General features: G+C 36.3%; 1 long non-coding RNA gene across 1 annotated transcript; it reads left to right on the forward strand.

Moving 5' to 3' along the window:
- Nucleotides 1-80: 80 nt before the first annotated feature.
- LOC121670243 lies at nucleotides 81-13,123 on the forward strand. The gene is made up of 3 exons (XR_006018083.1): nucleotides 81-2,413; nucleotides 4,069-6,417; nucleotides 9,013-13,123. It is a non-coding gene; the product is annotated as an uncharacterized LOC121670243 (long non-coding RNA).
- Nucleotides 13,124-14,238: the final 1,115 nt, after the last annotated feature.

Genomic DNA, 14,238 nt, shown 5'->3' on the forward strand with positions numbered 1-14,238 from the left:
CCCTAGCAACATGCATATGGGAGAAAATTCCTTTAACAGGAAAAAAACCAGACTAAACTAAAACCCCAACAGCACTTTAGTAAAATACCCTCAAATATAATGTGGTTTTGAGGAATCAAAGGCAGATATTTATGTAAGAGGTACATGTGGAATTGCATTCTGAAGTTCTTTTTCCCTTTCAAACTACAAGTTTAATAAGAGTCCAGGTTTTGTAATAAAAGAAATGCATTGCATTGTTAAGGTCTTCTGAGGTTGCCTGGCCAATGTAAGAAATGCTGATTTTAAAAATTATTCCCCTCTTATTAAAAATATTTTTGAAGGTGTGTAAGAAAAAAAAAAGTTGTTTTTTTTTCTTTGCTCAGGTGTTTTTAAGGACAATTTGTGATACTTCCTTTATATCACAATATGGATTTTTAATTTGTTTCCCAAAATTTAAAATGAAATCCTAGAGGGAACTTGCCTGGCTGTTATGTCATTCCTGGTTCATAACAATCAAGTTCCCAATGTTCCTTGGGAAGAAAGATGCTGCCATGCTACTCACTCAGTGATTCCCATGGCACAATAACCAGTGGTTTTTGCATCATGACAAGTGTTTCAAAAGAGCATCACTATGAAATTGAGCCCTCAGGGCAGTGAGGGCACAGAATCCAATGGAAATACAGTGCCAAGGAATTGAATCCAGCTCACCATGGTGAGAATGCTGATCACACAGCTGTGCCAAGCCCTGCACACAATGTGTACCTGAGTACACCTAACTGTTTAAGACAATTCAAGAAATCAATTACAATGGTAACTAGTTTATTCCATGGAAGAGCTGTTAGGCAATTCGATTTCCCCACACAGGCTATTGTTCTGGAAGGTGAGAACAAGAGATAAGCAAGCTTTCTCAGAAGAAAAGGCAAACCAATAACTGATAACATATTACTAGGTACGACTGTTGAAAATAGCTACTTTTTATCAGCAATTTCCAGGATACCACCACTCAGCAGGTATGGATCCATGCTGAATCAGGAATTCAGCTCCTCTGCTGTTGCAAAACTGAGCCTGAAACTTGTTTATGCAAGACCTAAACAACAAGCCTTACAAAACTTGGAGAAACAAAGAAAAACTTTCAAAAATACGTGGTCTTACACTATCTAAGTGCCTGTTTACTCGGCAGCATTTGCAGAAGCAAAAGGGGAAACACATTCAAACTTCATAGAGATCCCCAACAGCTGTGCCAGAACACCAGGGACTTCTGCAAGGTAAATATTTGCTGAGATAGCAGGAACAAAATGCTTCAGCAAATTAATCAGGAAGGTTTTGGCAAGTTCTCACAGGCACAAGGTGCTTTAAGATTTGTAGTTCCAACACACCATTTGGCAAATACTTTTCTTGTGATTGCTTTTCAGAACATTCTCAGCCTCAAAAACAGCTCAGCATTCCAACCTGCACGTGTCAGAAAGCTCTTCCAGGAGCAAAATCACACTTTGAAGGCTTAACCATCTATGACAGCAATGCTAGCATGTAGTAGAAATGGTTGTTTAAAAAAAAAAAATTAGAAATAAAAAGGAGTAAAGGAAATAAGATGAAAAAAATAACCAACCCCAAGTTTAACTTAGTAAACAGTTTAAAAGAGCACAGTGACCGAGACTCTTAAATAGATCTTGTTCTTGTAACCTCTCAAGAATCTATGAAAATAATTATTAGGGTTGCAGCAACAACAAAAATAAAGTTCTGTAAATCTTTAGAAGACTTTCAGAGTCAGTAAGGCACATTGTGATAAGTAAATAGACACATTTGTTACTCTGCAACAAATTAAAGAATGTTCCCTTTAGAATGTATTTTTAAAAACTCTATGAATACCAGCTCAAGAAGTAATTCAGTGTGTGAATTTTCAGGTTAGTTAAAGTCACAAGAAACAGTCTCCTATTCTGATTTACACCTTGAGGAAACAGGGTTGCAAATTTTAAGATGTATACAGTGCTGAAGAAGGACAAAGTGCATACAGATGGAAATAAACAGCACCCAAGTATATGTCATAAATAAACCTCAGTCACTAAGAACAGCCAAGATTGCTACTGTTTCATACTGTCACTAGCAAAAAAAAGATCCAAAGGGTGGTTCAAAATATTAAAATTTTTTTGTTAGCCTTTATTTGTTTACAAAGTGTTGGCATTCTACTCAAAACAAAAATGCTAATTTTTTCAATTCTGTGTATGCACCAGACCTAGAATAACAAAAATATATGGCATCATTCTAAAATCTTTGTGTTTCTCTTTTTTTATTTAATGACAAATTGCATCACCTAAGAGGAAATGTGATGTTTGCAGGAAAATGGAGAGTCAGCACTTTAAGCATATTGAACTTTTATGGTAGACAAAACCTCAATTATTCATCCTGCCACTGTTTCACCTGAACCAGATACATGGAGGTGTGTGTAACTCTATTAATAATTTTGACATAGCGGTAGCTTTTTTTTCCATATAGTCAACTAATAATCTTGGCACTGTAAACTGTCCCTGACTTTATTTTCTGTTGTAAAATACTGCAAGACAACATTTTTCTGGTGGCAATAATGAATGTGGGATGTGTTACTCACTATTCAGATTGGCAAACCCCAAAACCAGTCTTGGATTGAAGACAAACTTAACTTTTCAGATACCATAATTGTTCACAAACTTCAGAATGTAAAAGTAAGGCAGAAGCTCTGTTGCTGATTGTTTAGGTTTTCGTTTAATGAAAATTCTTTCCAATGGTGCTCTAAAACATCACTTGAAATGTCTGATTTGCCAAAGTCATAGCATTCCTAAAATGAATTTAAACATGCCAACAGTGAAACTGTTAACAAGAGAGAGAGACTTCTGAAAACCTCTGAATGCTCATCTCTTAAAGTACCACAGAGTTTGTGCCATAAGAGCACAAAGAAGGCAAACATTAGTGCCAATCCTGCAATTTCTTCTTTCATAAGGTTTCAAATAAAAGAGATTCTGCACTTAAACTCACCTACACCAAGAGAAATGAAGAACTGGTACCTAAGAATTTCTCAGCTTCCCAATATCATGAAAGAAACTCTCATATTAACAAGCAACTGCTACCAGGCTATAACAAAACTTGGGAACTAGCAACATTAGAATATGTGATTTTCCCTGGTTTTGCACTAATCCATAAGTTCTGTTACACAGTATTTACCTTCTGCCCCAGAAATTATGATCAATTTAGTTCTTGTCTCTTGAAATCGTTTAAAAATCCTGGCTACATTCTGCAAAATTAAGACATAAACAACATTACAGTCTTTGCACAGAGTAAAAGCCACAGAGAATGAGAGCTCTGGCAGAACAATGGAAACTGCCCAGTTTCAGTACAGCTCTGCTCTTGACACCAAACATTTGCTCATGTTTATGGTCTTTCACCTAAGCACTTATATTTCAGTGATCATATAAAACCATATCTAGCTTTTTCAGATAGTCATAAGATAAAGTGAACTTACTATTAAAAAGTAAAGTAATGCCATTTATATTGCATTGCTCTCAGGCAAGTTATCTTAAATCAAGGTGTTTGAAAACAATTACACTAAGTCATGGCCAGAGCTGAGCCTGCTTTAAATTCAGCTCGTTTAACTTCTTTATCATCAAAGAGAGACCACAGTTCTCCACATGAAAGACCACAAGAAAGATGGTGTTTGAATTTCATCAACCCTGGTCATGAAAATATTTCAAAAAATTTTGTGGAGAATGTTAAGTGGGGGGATAATAGCCTTGTTTTTCTTAATAGCTGTAGCAAGTTACTAATTCAGCTCTTTTAAGACAGGGACTTAAATGAAAATAAAATAAAAATAAATGCTTTGACAAAGATGGCAGAAGAAAGACAATGGAGTTTTTAAAATTAGAAAAATAGGTCTGTCACCAAAACTGACTTTGCTTCATTCTGAGAAATTTATTTTCCTACAAGTTAAAAAGTATAAAGATAGTAATGATGGTAGCAATTGTAATAGATATTTGTAGAAAATATATGTTGTGTGACGCTTTAGAAATTAATGTAGATATTTGGAAATACAGATTTTTTTCTCTGTTATCTCTGTCATGTTAGGCTTGGGAGGCATCAAATAGTAAATAATGCACATTTCAGCCACTGCAACTCAGCTCCTCCTAAAAGAGAATCTATTCATCCATTTGTCCATGGAAAGGTATCACTCCCTTGTCTAAAGAGCACATTAAAGATCACCTGAGTTGGACACAGCAACAAGAAAAGGATTTCTTCTCTTTACAAGTGACTTCTATTTCTGTGGGACCTGTAGATCACACAGGCACCCAGATGTGCATCCCCTGCTTTGCAAGCTCTACTGCTAGATGAGGAGACTACTTTTGGCAAGCTTCTGGATGTTTAGATGTCTTGAAAAATTGACACTGCCCACAGTATTCCAGAGATGTCTGGAAGAACTCAACAAGCACCATGTAGAGTTGATCTGCCCAGGGCACAAGGATTCACAAAAAATATGTGGCAAGGAAGAATATTTTCTAAGCCAGTTTGCAGAAATTGTAGAAATCCCAACAAAAACAACTCTCAGGTAGAGAAAATGGCCAGCTGGTAACTGGCTGTTACTTATTCTAGAGGATTATCTCACTATGTTTTTTTTGTGAAGTCCCCCATTCTTCTTAGCTGGGTACAAAGTATGGGGTTCCCCATAGCCTTGGTGTCATAACACTTGTTCTGGCAGACTGCTTTTCACCCTTTTTGTGTGTTTTGGTGTTTGTGTATTTACTCCCCTGCACTATATGATCTACTGTTTGCACTGTGTGTTATCAGACCCCTAAGCATTCCTTACATGCACAGAACTTTTAGAAGTTTAATAAAAACAAACTGAGTTTTCCCAGCTGGTTGTATAGCAGTAATTAAGTAAAAACTGCTATTCCCAAGGTGTGCTCATTTCTGCTAATATCATCAGTACTGCTGCTGCATGCTCAAGCAAGTTAACAAACAGAATCACATTAGCTTTTGTTCTTCCACAGCAGCAGGGCTAAATCTTCATTAGCTATAAAACAATGAGGAAGCATGGAAGAAGAATGGGATGTGATAGGTTTATGTCAGTTGAACACCCGGTCTTTATAATTACATGAAAAATAAATAAATAAAAAGAAAAAAAAAGATAGGATTGGCTAAGAAATTTTAAAAAGTCAATCCATCTTCTAGCTTTTCCGTCAAATATGTGAGCCACTGCTTTGACATCAAAGGATTGTGTGAGTGATGCTTGCAGAGGTAAGAGCTGAATTAATTCTCTGGTTGTAAACCAAATGTATTTCTTGAGATGGGAGAAGAAATAAAACGAACAGATGTTCCACATCCAGAATGTAAGGGAATTAATTGGAAAACTTCAGGAAACAGAATTGTGACATTTTTAAGTGCATGGGATGGGGAGAGAGGGGTGGAAGGGGACAAAAGCATGATGCAGTGATGTCTAGTCTAGAGTGGGAATGTTTCTTGAAAGAATTATATTTACTGGGCCAACAATACTTATTTTTCTTTTACTTTTTAAAGCAATGTCAGATCAACAATCATTTCTGAATGTCATTAAGCCACTGAAAGGACATTTCAAACCAACATAATTATTTTCAGCTTCATGCACACAGATAAGCACACCAACATCAGGTACATTTATCCTAGCATAGCTTCTGTGTAAGAGACACCAAAATGCTTCAACCTTCTGATTATCACAGAGTCTAATTCTTAAAGAAACAGGATCTTAGTGAAGACCTAACACAGTCCTGCCATAGCTTTATGCACAGTGATTTCTTCTGACACACTCACTCATCAAAGTGCATTGCTTGTCATCCAGCTTGTTTTCCTGTTACTTTATCATGTATTTGTCTACTTTCAGCAAATGCCTCTGCAGTGATGCAGGGAAAGATTTTGGAAAGAGCTCAAACTTCTGTATTAAAATATCCAAGCTTTAAAATAGAGCACTTTCCCCTAAACTATAGCTGTCTACCAGTAAAAGCCCTACCCAGTGCATCTTGGCCAGCTTTCCCTTTTGACATGAAATATTCTCCTGAAACATCTGCTGTAGGGGCCTTCTGAGTTCTGTGGTTTGCACCTGAGTTTGTGTCCCAAAATACGGCCATACATCCTTTGGGGAGCTTTACATAGATTTTTGCTCATTAGAAGGTATTTTATTCGCATTTATTAACATATAAAAAATGCTAATTTACTCCCACTACTGTTTTTCTTTTCCAGCCTCTGAAACCACTTCCCTGAGACCAGTCTGGAGCATTTTTCCAATCACATCTTTTTCAATAAGGCCTTGTGGAACAGACTGTCTTGCAGGCCTCTCGAGGAACATTTCTACCACTGCTGCCCTACCTTGTTGGCCTCAGGAGGGACATTTTTTCCACTGTTGCCAGCACTGCTTGTGTTTTATGGGAACAAGGACTGGGAGGAGATGTACGTAAACACTCAACAATGAAGCATCTTGATAAACAGCCCTTGTACTGCTGCAATTACCTATCTCTTGATTGTCAAGAAATAGGTACTTGATAAACATGCAGTTTCATTGTTTACCCACGTTTGTTTTCAATTAAAGTCAGAAACCTATAAAGTGCATTAGAACACTGCTCAGCTTGGTTTGAGAATACGCAGGTAGTTAATGACTAGAAATTGCATCTATTTATTTAAGACAATCTCTGGAGACTTCAGGGACTGGTTAATCCAAGATAACAAGCTTGTTAGACAGCTAAAGGAAGAGCAGCTTCTTCAGGTATTTTCCCTCCTGTCCAGTTCTTGCACTTTAGATACCTTTAATTTTTATTTTTATTTTGGCTAGGCATCATACAGATGTCCAGCGCAAGCACAGCCCTTCCCTGCATTCTGTATCATGAGATACAGAGCTGAACAAATTACATTCTCTAAACTGTTCCACTGTAATAATTTTTGCCTAGCTGCTAGGCTGATCAGTCAGTTGAATTTTGCCAGGATATCACTTGGTAGTTCATTTCAACTCACAACAAGTTTTCTTCATAGTGTAATTGCTTCAGTTAGAAAAAAGTTATACAGACATGTATATGACAGATACAGATTCACACCATGTGCATAATGTGTGTGTACACATGCACACACAAAAGGTACACATATTTGAAAATAAACTGTAATTTTCATATTAGTACATGGCTAAGCACTCATGTTTCCTCTATAAAAAACAAAGTAGATCAGTTACTTACATCATTTAAAGATCAAAGTCACTTTTCCAAGATACTTTGTGTCTCTGTGCATTATACATACACAACATCCCTTTTTAGACTAATGTGACTCACTTTTGTTTTGAAGTTGCTCATTCATTTGCATAACTGGAAATTGTGCCTATGTGCCTGAGAAAGATCAGTTCTTTATATAAAGAGTATTTCATGTTTTCTTAGTATAAAATATATGGTCATTATTTCTGAAAGAAAAAATTGCTTATTAAAGAGGCCAAAAAATAACAGCCTTTTAAACGCCCTAATTGCAGCCTAGATTGGTTCCTTTATAGAAATAATAAAGACATAATCATAACATGTATGTAATTTAATAGAGTGATTCAGTGAACTTCTAGAATCATATGGCTGTAAGACAATAATGTAATGCTGTTCAGCCACATCTGTTGTCATTAATTTAACTCCCCCTGAATTATATGGAAAGACAACCCCCTCAACTGCACTGGCTGTCTGAGCTGATTCCTGCTGATTTCAGTAGGAGTTGGACTTTGTCCTTAGCAACATGCACAGTGGAATTTGAGACCAGGATTTGTTTCCAAAGTTTGAGAATGGGAACTTTTCTCCCACTTGGTCATAATTATAATGCAGGAGATGAAACTCTGTTTAAATCATGCCTTTCTCCAAAAGAACATGAAATGCAAGCGGTTGATTTTGTGATTTGGAACAGCTCATTGGTGTCATTCTTACACTGTTGCATGTAAAGACACGTTGATTTACATTCCTTGATGAAGGAGGCCTTAATGAGGCAAATGGTTTCTCTCAAATCACATTTATATTGAAAATGCAAATCTGAAATATTTTTGACACATAGGAATTTAGCAAATGTTCTTTACGTAAATGTGCATCCAGGGACTTCTTTTGTCTGTTTCAATACAGATACTACCTGTTGGAGTGTGCACTTATTTATTACAAAAAGTCAGTCTTTTCTATTTAGATAATACTAGAAAATTTTGGCAGACACCTCTTGTTTTTAAAAGTAATGTGGGAGCTGGCCCACAACAACATCAGCTGCTTAGTGGGAATTTCCCAAACCATTTGTGGCACACAAAAAATTAAAAACATCAAAAACCCCAGAGGAAGGTGTCAGTGGTTTAGGGACCCAAACACATAGTGATGGACTCAAACTTGCTCAAAGGTAGGAGCTTTGCCTCCTGAGGTTTACTGACCTTTAATGCAACTTCAGCTTCACTGGGATGTGCACTGCTGAGATCTTGCCAATTTTCAGGTAAGGACACAAGTGCATTTTGTGCTGCATGGCAGCTACACGTCCCCGTAGGGATGTGCTTGTAAAATGACAGACACATCAAGTTTCTGTTTAATCAGAAAGAAATAGAACAGTCAGTCAATCCCTAAGTTTCTGCATTTAAGGCAATATTTGTAATTTCACTTTTGATGGCAGACTACTGTATCAGATGGACAGAAGAAGTCTTCACTAAAAAGGCAATGTTGAATTCTGTACATTTTTTATCCAATCATGTGTAAGTATATCAGTTGTTATCAAATAACTGAACAATTATAATCAATTACATGAAGTTGCCTGAAATTTGTTTGTTGTTGTGTACATTGTTCTGTTCAGAACACACACTCTCTCTCAAATACACGTTGCATTTTTCAGTCAGTGGGAATATTAAATTTTTAAAAGGTGTTTCAGAGAACTTTTGATATTCAAGAATCACAGCTCTAACCCCTTTCATTAGAACAGCATTATCTTGTGCAAAGATTCTGTCAGAAATACTGCACAGCTGTGTACCTGAACTGTTTTTCCAATTCAGTTTTATGTTTCTATTTCCAGGTCTGAAAATGCCTAATTTCATCAGCAAAGGAGGAGAGCAGATAATTGTGGACAGCCCTGCATGTACTTTTAAAATGAGATAAACATAAATTTCAAGCAGAAGGAGAGGAAGAAAGATAATGTTGCAAGAAGATGGGCAATGGCAAAATAATAAATAAACACATATGCACAATTGTACTGGTAAAGACAGAGGCAGTAAGGGAACTATTCCAACTTCAGCTGAATTACAGGTAGAAAACTAGAGATGAACAAGAGGCCAATTTTGCCTTTACTTTTTTGAGAGGTGAGGAAATCCTAAATCCTTCCACGAACTCCTTCTCACTCAAACTCCCACCACTGGGAGCTCAAAATTTAGAGAGGTTCCACAATTCTGGGATGCAGATTTAGCTCATGAGGGAAAGAATGGGATCATCTGGGAAAGAAGTGCACTGCCAAGCACAACTGCAAGTCAGAGCATCAGTTAGAGGAAGGACCCATTTAGCTTTCCCCACCCTCAGCCAGTTCTTTTTTATACCACCATACTACACCTATTGTCAAAAGCCTGCAGCACTGTTAAAGTGCACAGCCATGGTCACCAAAGGAATTTTAATCAGATCTAGAATATATTCACAGAAAAATGGTAATAAAATGAGTAACGGGCAGAATTTGTGCCAGAAAGTTCAATTATTCTAACAGTTACATGTATTGATCCACATAAGGGAATATCAGCATTTAATCTGGTTGAAATGAAACCATTTTATATAAAATCCATTTGTAGAAAACGCCTAGCAAGCACAAAATGGGCCAGGAAATATTTTCATTTGAAACTACCATACATGGATGAATTATCATTAATTCATGTTAAAAATACAATTGAGAAAGAACATTTATCCATTATATGGTATAGGAATTATTTACATTCTGTTATTTACACCATTTGGAAGGCCATATTCAGAAAGGGTTTGGGGATGGAGTTAAGGAAAAACAGAGACCATATTGGCCGTTATTGGCCATTCCACCTACTTCTAATTACCCTGCAAGTTTTTATTTTAAAATTATAACTCTGTGAATACCCATTACACTGTTATTCATAACTGTTAATCACCTATTGTTTAACCACTCAGGTACTGATTAAACAATAAATAAGGAAACTTTTACGACTAACAATCACACTATCTTTCAAAACACAGCATGTTCAAGTACCATTGCCTGAGTCTGGAAAAATGGGAAATATGTTCCAGTGTCTCCAAGTGCTGAATGAAATCAGGAGGTATCTGAAGTCCTTCCTTGGCAATGGTTGTTCATTCAGTTTTGTTTATTTTCTTTTTTTTTTTTTTTCTTTTCTCTGCCACACCACTGATTTAGGAACTTTCATGGCAGAGAGATTTTTGAAGGTAAATAAATCAAACGTTTTCTGGGAACAGGTATTCAAGATATTATGCATTTTTTTACTCCTCAGCAATGCTGCATACTGATTCTGCAAGTCTTTCATCATCCAGTGTTTTAGAATTTGCAATAGGAGTTTTGTCATCAATGGTACACAGGAAATATATTTCCTCCCTATTTTGAAAAGACAATTTGGTTCTAAGTATTATGTTAAAACTCCCCTCTCCTTAGCCTGAAGAAAAATATCGCTTCTTTTCTTTTAAAAACTATTGGGTTGGCAAGTACCCTGCTCCTGCAGTGCATGGATTGACTCTTCATTATAACCTGGCTTTCTTATTTTTCTCACTGTAAACAAAAGAATCAAACAAAACCAAAGCAAAACACCTTATGACTTCATTTCACTACTTTCCAGTTCTGGGAGACAATAAACCTTTGCAAATATAGCCAATTATGTATAATCTAGAGCTGGAACACGAGAAAGCAATGAGGCAAATGAACAAATAGGTTAACAGGTATTTTAATTTACTGGAATTTATAATAGAGTCTATTTGAATAAGCAAATATATCTGCCTGAAGGTTTGTGGGATTAGGACATGCATCTTTAATTGGATAGATTTTCTGTACTTTTGAATATTTGCCCAGATATTTTCACTGAGGTCAGTTTTCCAGATTTCCATAAATGAGACCTGTGGTTAGTACCTTGCACAGTGTTTCTTTGTAAATAAATTTTAGATCTAATTTCAAGTCTCCCTCCATCTACTGGGAGATTTTCCTATTATTAAAAACAGACTCATGGACTTTTCATATCTTTATTAAAGGTACATGAATAATTATATTAAAAAGGTATAATTCACTATAAAAATCTTTGATCTGTTTCTCATTTCAGTAAGACTGGAATGGAAGTATAGCTTTGCCAATCTGTGCTTTGCCAATCTGTTTCAGTGCTAACATCCTGAGCACATCTTTATGAATAACTGCAAAGAAACATTTACATAATTAAAAAGCTTTTCCTATAAACAGGCATCTTTTCTGAAATGTATTCATGATTACTTCAATTTGTGCTACAATTTTTTATATGAATCAAATAAGGAGTTATTTCTAAGTGGATACCAGTTGATATTTAAAACATACATATTTCTCTTTTCCCTGATTTTCCAGGCAAGCAACATGGTTGTATCAGCTTCCTTGTTGGCAAATTACACAGATGTGCTTTGCCATATTTGAAGCTTGTAAATGAGAAATTAATTTTTCACAAATATCAATGCCACTATGGATCTATTGTTCAGCCCCTGCTATGAAATGAAAAGGAATGAATCTTGTCAGAAGAAAACACCATGTGGAAAATATTCTCAGAAGCACATTAGAGATACTTACTTGGAATCAGTTCGATATAATGAACTCATTATATGTCCATATCTGAAACCTTAGACAGATCAATAAAGTGAACACAAGCTTTATGCTCTTGTTACGAAAAAAAAAAATACCATTTAAGGACAGCAACATGTTTTGCAAGTTAGATAAGTGGAATATATTCACCAAACTGCCAGGAAGGGCAGAAAAATTATCCCCACTTGTTTTCCTGTCTTCCCTTGTCCCATGATGTGCTACAAGAATTCTTCTGAATGAATGAGCTTCAAAGCCCTTCCACTGGTTTTAGAATGGGTAGCCATTACTACAAAATCCAGATAATATTTGGGTGAGATTTAGATAAATATAAATGTAACACACCTCCAGCTTTTTGGTGTAGCTGAAATTCCAAAGGGTAACTTGAAGTTTTTGGTCTTTGACTCTTGCCTGGTGCCAGTGTGTTCTCAGAGACTAGACCAAGAAACAAAAATCTTCTGTCTGTATGCACACAAAAGTAACTGTGGTTCAACATCATCCATCTCTTCTCCTCATTAAAATTAACTATGAGAAGCCTGTGAAATCTCACAACTGCAATCTCATTGTAGGCTTGAAAATACATGATGTAAAATACATTTTCCCTACTACATCACTGTATCTTTTTTTTTCCATCAGTTTCTGGGCTGCAAAAGAAACTTCCCTTTTTTTTTTAACTGAAAGCACATTGTTCTGTCATTTCAAAAGATCCACTGGATTGTGCATATCACACACAGGATCTATTTGATTTATATTTTCCTAGCCAGTCAATGCTTTCAGAGTGCTTTACTACATGTTCATGCTCTGGGGCTAAATACTGAACTGGGAATCAGTGATTCCCATCATTTACAGACACCATTCAAACTTCAAACACAAATTCAGTGACTGAACTATTCAGAACAATCTCTGACAACTTGTCATGCAAAACCAAGAGCAAAAAACTCAAAATCAATGTCTACCCCACTTACTTTTCATATCTTCCCCAGTGCCTGTTTATATAATAGGCTTGAATTTTTGGTTGTATGCAGACTTCAGTGGTGTGGAGTTCGACTTTCAGAAGTCTGGAGCTTCAGCATTTTGAGGATTACACCTCTTTGTTTTCCTGGTTCATTTATAAAGAGCATGAGGTGTTTCCTTCTCTCCTGTAGAGTTAAGAGCTATACATCCAAGTATTTTTAAACTATCAAGTGCTGCAGTACTTGAGTAATAAGCAAATTATTGCATCAAAGCTATTTTCAGTTTGTCTTGCAGCAGTCATTCAGAGGCTATCATTTAAGCAGGTTTTTTTTTTCTTTTAAACAGTTTTCATCCTTCTACAGATGTCAAAACTAAATGATCAATAAATAAAAAGGGATTTCCATCCTGATATTGTGCTTCTTTCTATTAATTTGACCCTAGCTACGCCAGTAACGTGTGTAATGTTGAGAAACAATTAATGACAGTAACAGCAGTCTGGCACCAGCAAGAATGACTTTGATCATTTTCTCTTTGTCTATACAGTTTCTGGCAGGCAATATAAATGGCAATTACATTGGGAAGAACTGACCTAATAATTTAGCTTTCAGACTATTTCAACGCATGCCTTTCTTGCAAAAACTATTTTCTGTCACCTCTGTTCAGCAAAATCTCAGCTGGGCTTCCCAAAGTAGAAACACCATCCTGTTTTCTTTGCTTCTAATGCTAGTGTTGTTTCACAGCAGTGGGAGACACATTAAAAAGGCATGTTAATACTCTATGTGAGTTTGGTGCATTTTTCCTAAGTTGGCTTACAGTGTTATGAAGGAGAACCCCTCATGACTACTGAGGTTTACTGTACTGCTCAAAAACCAAAGAACCTTTTGACTCAGCTATTTAAACAAGGCTCTGGTGACAAATACTTTCAGCATTGGTTGTGCTGGTCTGCATCAACCAATTTTTAAAGAGGGCCCCTCCTCACCCTCTTTTGGGGGGAGTCAGTAACATTTAACAAATGACAAATTGAAAAAAGATCCATATTCTGAGCATGAGCTTTAAGGACTCCCTAACCATCAAATTACTGAACATATTTAATAGTAAAAAGACACAAAAAACCCAAATGTTTCAGCTGCTTCCACCCTTCAGATAATTCTTGAAAGGGAAGAAGTCCCAAGCACAGAGGAGGTATTTAAAGCATTAAAATGACATTAATTACCAAATTATATTTATTCAAGCTCTAAGCCCAAATGAAAAATATCTGCCATATCTTCTACCTACTTGTGCATCATCCAAATCATTGGCTCCTGTCTAAACCTTAGCACAACAGAAGTTTTGTAGAAGAAGAATGGTGCCAGGTTGTAGCAATTCACTCCATAGCAGGGATTGCAATCCTCTGGCTATCTGCACTTGGCTGGAAGTTTCAGTTTTCAGGTTCAGTTTCTAGCTTCTCTAGAGAGTTAGAGAGCCCTTTGGGGCAGTGCTGAGAGCCTGCAGTGCTTGATTCCTCAGATATGAATTTCTGTAAAT

This window comes from Corvus kubaryi, unplaced genomic scaffold (assembly GCF_017639235.1).
Source record: "Corvus kubaryi isolate FWS band 111438036 unplaced genomic scaffold, C.kubaryi_AGA036_p1.0 37395, whole genome shotgun sequence".
NCBI classification, from domain to species: domain Eukaryota; kingdom Metazoa; phylum Chordata; class Aves; order Passeriformes; family Corvidae; genus Corvus; species Corvus kubaryi.